Source organism: Limulus polyphemus, unplaced genomic scaffold (assembly GCF_000517525.1).
Source record: "Limulus polyphemus unplaced genomic scaffold, Limulus_polyphemus-2.1.2 Scaffold8857, whole genome shotgun sequence".
Classification (NCBI taxonomy): Eukaryota; Metazoa; Arthropoda; class Merostomata; order Xiphosura; family Limulidae; genus Limulus; species Limulus polyphemus.
The window spans coordinates 8,500-17,309 of NW_013674467.1; the positions used below are offsets into that span (position 1 = coordinate 8,500).

The following is an 8,810-nucleotide window of genomic DNA, read 5'->3' on the forward strand; positions in this document are numbered from 1 at the left end:
TCTTCCATCCAGCCACTCTTCTATCCAATTTGCTAACTTATCCCCCTCACCTATAGAGCTAATTTTTTCAAGCCTTTTATGTGGCACCTTGTCAAATGCTCTCTGGAAATCCAGAAACACCAAATCTACACCCTTACCCTCATCTACATAAGCAGTAACCTTTTCAAAGAATGTTAAAAGGATTTGTAAGGCAAGATTTTCCCTTGGTGAAACCATATTGACTATCCAATAAAATTCTAAACTTTGTTAAATGACTTTGCAAACTATCTTTTAACAGACTTTCCAAAATTTTTCCCACAACTGATGTAAGACTAATGTGTCTATAATTACTGGGACAATTTTATTACCTCCCTTGAAAAGAGAAGTTACATTAGCTAACTTCCAATCCTCTGGTACCTGCCCACTATTCAAGAACTGACAAAAAATAGTTGCAAGTTGCTCACATATCCAATCTTTAACCTCCTTCGAGACCCTTGTGAAAATATCTGGCCCAGAAGCCTTATAATTTTTTAAGCTTCTCAATTTTTTCTTAACCAGCTCAGAATTAATGCAGTCATCTTGTTTGATCTCATTTCCATTTATCAACTGATCAAGATGTAGAATACTGCTTAAATCTTCATTAGTAAAAAACCGAATAAAAAGTAAAATTTAATAACCCTGCCATCTCATAATCATCAGATACTAGCCTTCCTTTATCATCCCTCAAGGGTCCTATCATAACATTTTATTTCCCCTTAATGTATTTAAAAAAATCCTTACTGTTAATTTTTACATTTTCAGCCAACTTTTTCTCATAAATCATTTTTAATGTTCTAATTTACTATTTCACAAACTTTCTTGATATTCTATAATCTTCAAAGTCTCCTGTCATACTGGTCAATTTAAATTTACAATGCTTTTCTTTAATTTTATTTCTTAAACTTTTTGTGAGCCAACCTGGTTTTTTACTTGTAGCTACCATTTTCTTTCTTCTGGGAATATGTTTACAGATAACTCTTTAAAATTTGTAACCAAAATATCATTATTCCTTATCTCCATATGCAGCAAAATATTGAACCTAATAGAGCAATGATTACTTGTATCCAGATGTTCCCCAATTTCCACCCTCTCAATCATTTCTGTATTTGAAGTTAATAATAAGTCTAAAATAGCATTGTTTCTAGTTGGTTCCTTGACTAACTGGTGAAGAAAGCCATCCTGACAGTTTCCAAATACCTTTCTCCCTCATGGTTTGATTCTAGAATTTCCCAATCTATATGCCTGAAATTAAAATCGCCCATAATTATGACTTCATTAACATCTGAAATCTTAATCTCATTGTAAAGTTTCTCACTAACTTCATTAGTATCATTTGGTGGTCTGTAACAAATTCCTACTAAAAGCCTTTTCCCTTTATATCCACTAATAGAAACCCAAATGGATTCAATCTCTTTGCTATTATCTTTGATATCCTTAACTTCAACAGGATGTAACTCACACTTTACATATAAAGCCACTCTTTAATTCTCTGTAACCCTGTATTTCAAAACAAATTTCTGTCATCAAAATCATCTATGTTTAACCATGTTTCAGTTATTCCCATTATATCAAAATCCTCCATTCCTACCAGTGCTCTAAGTCATCTATTTTATTCCTTATACTTCTAGCATTACAATAGTAACAATTAAGCCTATCCTTATAACTACTTCTATACTCATTTCCTGTGCTAAACTTTTCTCTGCCTCTTATTTTTTTTTGCATTCAGTTTTCCTGGCCCTCACCACTGTTTAGTTCTAGTTTAAGAATTCCCTTACATCTGAGTTAATAGCCTTAGCAAACAAGCCAGCCCCTACTCTATTTAAATGTAAACCATCCATTGCAAAAAGCTTCCTTCTCCCACTGAAATGATCCCACAAGTCCAACCAGCCAATCTGCTCATCCTTACATACTAACCTAAGCCTAACATTTAGCCCTAATTACCTACTTACAAGTTCATTCCCACAGTTAATTCTGGACAGTATCCCTGACAAAATTAAATTATGGACGTTTTCATTAAGTGCCTTTATCAACCCCTTATACTTATTAATTAGCTCCTCTGACCTACCTTCCCCTACATGCACTACAAAAACTGCATCTCTGCTAGCCCCTTTGTTACATCCTACTTCTGGGTAGCATAATCCGATTCTTTTCTCCCTATTTACCCCACAGACTATCCTATCCACATGCCTTATCAAGGAATCGCCTACAACTATATCCTCCTTATCATCCACATCATTCTCTGACCCTTTTGTTTTCCTTCCCTCCAATAGTTCCCCATCTGCAGAAGCCAAGGGCTGAAATTTGTTGCTCAACAGAATAGGCTCATAATTAAATTCACCACTTTTAGTCATTGTTAGCTGATGTTACAAGAATCTTACAAGGTTTTGTGAGGAACCATATATTTGTTGCATGAATGTCCTTCCCTACTCAAGCAGATGGTACTCTCATCTGCTCATGTTTAAAAGGTTGAACCTCTGTTTCTAGAATTCATTGTGTAAAACATCTTTTTGAACATCATGCAAACAAATGTGTAATGATAGATGTGTAATTGCATTTTATCATCAGATATCAACAAGGATCACAAGAATGAATTTCTTTATTGAAAACTGTACTGCATATTCAACATTCCCATACAGTATTGCACTCATCTGCAAAACTGACATGAAACTATTCTAACAATTTTTTTTACAAAGACTTGTTTCACTTCTTAGGTTAACAGAAGATTCATTTATTTGTTGTACAGATTATTAACAGGAATTCTCTACTTTCTGAAACCAAAATACCTTAAAAGAATACTACATTTTAACTCAAGTAAATATCTTGTTCCCTAAAATTTTCAATCTGTTAACCTATCTTCTATTACTTAATCTCTTTCTTGACTTTCTTTTTCCTGTTTTTTCAGATCCTCAATTCGTTCCTTATGCCTTTCTACTTCTTTTTCATGTTGTTTGATAAGTTTTTTTGTGATGTTCTATTTCCTCGTGCAGATGCGACTTCAGTTGACTGATCTGCTTATATTGCTATTTCCAATAAAGATATTAAAAACTGTTACTAGACAGTACATGCATCCTGATGTAATTTATACGTTTATATATTTGAAGGATTGTACAACTGCAGTGTAAAAGAGGTTCTTTTATATTTGAAAAGGCAATGAACAAAAAATATAGGTTATCTATCATAGTTTAAGATTTACTCTAACACCAAATAGCCAACTTAAAACAGTTATTAAGTTTGGTGACCAATTCAGCAAATTACAACAATTCTCATTCACTAGCCACTATCACACAAACATTTCACATTCTGCTCTGTTACAACTCAACTTATTATTGATTAAATTATATTTGATGCACATCAACAAGCTGGATGGTAACTTGTTAGTAGATTAAATGTCATATGTTTTCACATATTTAAAATTATTCGTGATGAGCTTAGCAGCATCACCATGGATAAGTGGTTAGGGGCAAAAATGAGAGCATAATATTTCTGGAGATTGTGTATGGGAGCACAATGTAATGAAAAATTAATAATTTAATCAAAGATTGTGTTAACAAAGAGTTCTACATTATATACATAGGAAATTTTAACAAAATGCAAAATAATAGCAGCACTGTATTTTGCAGTTGTAACAAGACTTACTGGATGAAATTATTAAGTTTTTATGTAATGTAATGTGAAAAACATCCACTGCTGAAAAAAAAAATGGTTGCATATATTCAAAACTCACAAGAGTTTGGTAACAGGGAGCAAATCAGCCTTTTGTTAGGCCACACACTCCCAGATACAAATTTAAACATTGCTGTCACCACAATAAAACTAGTTTGATCTAATCAGACTGGGTTTCCTTGTTACTTATTTCCTGTTGGGGTTTAAACTTTGTAGGTTAAAGCTAAAACAATTAATATTCTTACATCACACAATATATTAATGTTATATTAACTTTGTTTGACTTAAAGTTACTTTAGGACTATATATTTTTAATCCAAAATACTATATTATTCCAGTGAAATCTTGCTTATTTCATGCAAAAACACTTAAAATTTCCTCATAGTGTTACAAAGCTAACTTTTAAAAGATTGATGCGTATAATATCACCATTATAGATATAGAACATTACAGTGGCTGGCATGGGGAATTATACAGTATTGTTAATACAATAATACTATCTGAACAAACTTTCTAGTTTTATTCTTATTCATTCTGTATGATAATTATAATTACCAGAAGTTTTACTTTAGAAAATAACTTGATGTAAATCTAATTTTTATGTTGACTGTAAACTTAGAATATTTTAAGAATATAAAAAATATTAGGTTTAAACTAAGTAAACATTGACATAAAAAAATAAAACAAATTATAATTATTTGTTTTCCTGAGTTGGTTCCAAGGTATTTGAGTAAATGCACAGTTATAGCTACAATACTTCAAGCTCCAACATAGTTGTAAACATGCTTTTGAACATGTGAAGCAATACTGATCTGTTTGGAATAAAATGTTTGAAAAAGTGTACACAGTTTTCTTGTAATAGGTGACTGATAACTGAATAAATCTCATTGTTTATAATGTTTAACAATGTACAAGCTTAATGTATAGCTTTAAGGTATCCAGTACCCCATATATCACTGTGCATTTGCATGATATGCAGGTGTTAAGCATTGTAGGTGATGCACTTTGTCTGCATGTGAACTTCGTTAATCTGAAATCATGCTACATCAGTAGTGAACTATTTTGGAACAGTATGTTGTACAGTAGATACTACGGTTGAAAATAAAGATTTAGAACTTTTAAAACTTTTTTTTAAAGGCTAATACAATTTAATCAGAAGTTGCATTAAATTATGTTCTGATTAAATTTAATAGTAAATGGTATGGTGTAAATAATTTTGCACTTAAATATTATTTTACATTTATTTTTTAAAATAAAAAACAGTTCTAAGTCAAATATATAGCTTTTTAAAAACAAATACATTAAGAGTATTTTTGAATATGGAATGTACCTTTCAATGTATTTCAATTAACATCTAAACTAACATAGATGTACTGAACTGGTGGCAAAAATCAAGCTACTACTCTTGAGATGCATTTCATCACAACACAAACCATAAAAAAATTTACCTTACGTCCAACAAAAACAATTTATTCATCCTAGCCAAGAACTTCCAGCTAAGAGTGAAAGTAACCAATTAATTGTTTTTTTTTACTGGATTCAGATTCTTTGAACATATTTTTTTATTAATCAAACCTGATATCAATTAATTCACAAATATTTAAGTATATTTATATACTAATCAAATTACCCAACAGATGTGGTTAACTAAAAAGTATTGTGTTCCTTTCGACAGTTTGAGCATAAATAACCATGTACAGTTGCATCCAAACATATAAACAATTGATGTCCCTAAATAACTTTGGGTGCCTCTTAAACCATTGAAAAGTATTTTTCAAGAACTTCATTTTAATTGTATTTTTTCACACTTGATGTCTCTAGTTCTTTACGATATACTTACTACAGTTGAAAAAATTAACTGGTATACCTTATTACATAAACCAGATGTTCTCAGTTGTAGTTCTCACATCCAGAAATAAAAAGCATATTACAACATTAATAATTTATATAACCTTCTTTCTCTTTCAAGTTTTGGTCAGAAATTATGATATTGTTGTTGATTTGGCTAACAAGCTTATGAAAATTAGCTAAGTTTCCAAGAAATATTTAATAGGGTGTAAACCCCCAATACTTTTTAACAAGGGGAGTTCTATACAGACTGATTTTCAAAACATTTAAGTCCTTAAGAAGGAAATCTTGTTAAAATCACTTAGTTGGTAGTCCTCGCAATGTCTAGCCTGATTAAACTGTTACAGTGTAAGTAGATTTTAAACTAAAAAAAACATTGACAAAATAAAAATCAATTACATTTTTCTTCAACAATAAAAAAATATTAAGTTCTTTATACATACCAGAAGCTATTTCTTACATTTACAAAATTGCTTCTATAAAAGCTTTAACAAATATAACCTTTTATAAAAAGTGGTAATACAGTGACAATAAACTAGTTTCACAAACTAACAATTCATTTGGATGTTATATTTATAAGAATTAGTCAGCTCTTTTTTGTGTTACATACATAAAACAACCAATCTGGAATAGAACTCTTGTATAACTCTGTTATATTTATATACACACACACACACACCTGTAGTGCGAGAAATTTTAAAAAGTTTCCATATGAAGTTCTGAAATGATTATAAAAACAAGTTTTTTCACTGAATCTTTTTAAAATATAAACCACACCTCAGTTGTTTGTACCTTCATTAATATTCTATACTGAATGATAGTAATATTAAATAAAAAAAAATTAAATTTACTCTATTTCAAACTGTTTTTATGATAAGATGAGCACAGCAAACAATGTTTAATTTTACTTAACTTCTGCTAGCTCCATCAAAATATTACTTTCATGTTCATATTAAAATGACTGAAAAATATCACACTCTCCTATTATGATTTTATTAATACAACCGCACTTTTGAAAAAAATATTTTATATTTTGTAAGCTTTATTTTTAATATTCCAGATTATTCTAGATACGCTTTAGACGAGCGTATGTGTATAGGCTAAGTGTCTTCAATTTGTGAACATAGAAATTGTAATGTAAAATTGGCTAGTTCTAGTTATAATGCCTAACTATCTTCTAAACAGCTTCCTCACATGTATATATGATTTAAATGAATTATTTATATTCTGTTTGATGGCACAAAAATATATAATACATTTGTTCACTGCAATGATAATATTCTTTATAAATAAAAAAAAAAATACAACTAAATGAGAAACTAACAGCCTGTCCTCTTTTATTTGTAGGATTTTAGTACTAAATTTCCAAAAGGAACACAACTAGTATTTCTAGCAGCACAAACAGTCTGTAAGTATTCAGATTACATAATCAAGTGTAGAATGACATCTGAAAATCCACTTACAAGTTTTCTGAAGTACTCCTCTTCACGAGCTGCTTCCATTTTTCCAAAACTTCCTCCAGCATCTCTGTGACAAGGTCAGTTAATAATTAATTTACATTATCTTGCAAACTGCACTTTGAGTTAATATGTTTAAGACTGAGTTGTAAGTTAATTAAACATCAGAGCACAATTTATTATCATTATTCCTCGATTGAAAGCTGGATACTAAAAACAACTCAAAGCTTTACAATTCACAGTTTAAGAAAACTAAAATAAGAAAAATACCAAGTTAAAACAAATGACCAAATATTCAGTATTGTAACAGTTTGAAGAAGTTATATTTTTACTTGTAAATTATTTATTTTAAAACATTTTAAAGATGAAAATGTTACTGAAATGTCAAATAATCTATAGCTTTGTCATTTTAGCAAGACTGCAAGAATTCTGTGTAATATACCTGGATTATAAATTAGGTTGGGAATTGAAAAAGCATTATATTTGGTACACACTTTCTTCATAATAAAATATATTTTATGTCTGAAAAAAATTTCATAATTTCGTTTGGTATTTGTAAAATGTTTAGGATACAAGTTTTTAGAAATATTGTTGCAAAATGCAGCATTTAAAAACAATAAACAATACTTCCTTTCATCTTAGAATTTGTTTTTTTATTTTGTACCTAAAATCTTGTAAATATATCCAATAGTATTATTTTTAGATAAAACTATAATTTTTGTGTCTTGGTTCTAGTAACAGCACACTCACTTTGTCATTTGTTCATACAAGCACTGAGATACAGTACAAAGATCTACTGGAAAATATGAATGAAAGAAAATTGGATTTCACTACTTTTTTACAAGAAAGTACTTTTATATATCTAATAAGCTCTAACTTGTTTGACATTCATCAAATATTTATATTTACGTTTATCCACTGAAGCAGTATGTAGCTGAGAAAACAGCATAAAACTCTGTAGAAACACAACTTGCACTCATACCCTGGTGATATTTTTCCAATTATATTTTCAGCCAATCTCATTTTCTCTCTAATAATTAGCATTTATCTTAAATAACTAAAGAGTATTATACCTGTGTTATTCGAGTAAAAATACGCAACCTGGAATATAAAACATAAAAGGACTTGTGTCATCCAAATAGTTTGCCATTGCAGAACTCCTAGCTTACCATACTCACTAATCTTAAATATCCTTACCCGATATCTTCACATACAAGAATATTTCTGTAAGTTTCAAGCAGCCACAATACAACAACAAAAAGATTATCAAGAATAAAAAAAAAAAAACCATCAAAAGATGATATTACAAAATCCAGAGATTATGGCTTGTTTCTAAATGTTCTAACTTTCACATTTATGGGAACTTCCAAGAATCACTTAGTTTAATTTACATTGACAAAAATCTATTCTAATCAGTCATTTTTAGCCATTGGTTCTATCTGCTTTAAAAGCTAAGATTTTTTAGTTACAATTCAACCCACTTATTGTAACATCATAAACATCAGGCCATACAGGGTTGTAACCAACAGAAAAGAAAATCATGTGAGAAACAGAACACAAACAAGTCTATTTCCAAGGAACAACAGTTTCTGAATAAATAAAAACTTATACTCTGGGATGAGCAGAAAATTCTAATAAAGTTGATAGGTACCAAGTTCAGAGACAATACCTATCTCAACTGTGCAAAAATGAACTTGAAATTTTGTTTACACTTTTCTTTGCAAATTACACTAAATATTGGAAAATGATAAAATGTTAATTCTAAAACATTTTGTGGGAAAAAAATGTTAAAATTAGAATTACTATTTTTACTTATATTTTGAA

General features: G+C 29.7%; 1 long non-coding RNA gene across 1 annotated transcript; it reads right to left on the reverse strand.

The window, feature by feature from the left end:
• Positions 1 to 2,596: 2,596 nt before the first annotated feature.
• LOC106475597 lies at positions 2,597 to 7,100 on the reverse strand. The gene is made up of 2 exons (XR_001291826.2): positions 6,993 to 7,100; positions 2,597 to 3,038 (listed from the first exon to the last, which is right to left on the reverse strand). It is a non-coding gene; the product is annotated as an uncharacterized LOC106475597 (long non-coding RNA).
• Positions 7,101 to 8,810: the final 1,710 nt, after the last annotated feature.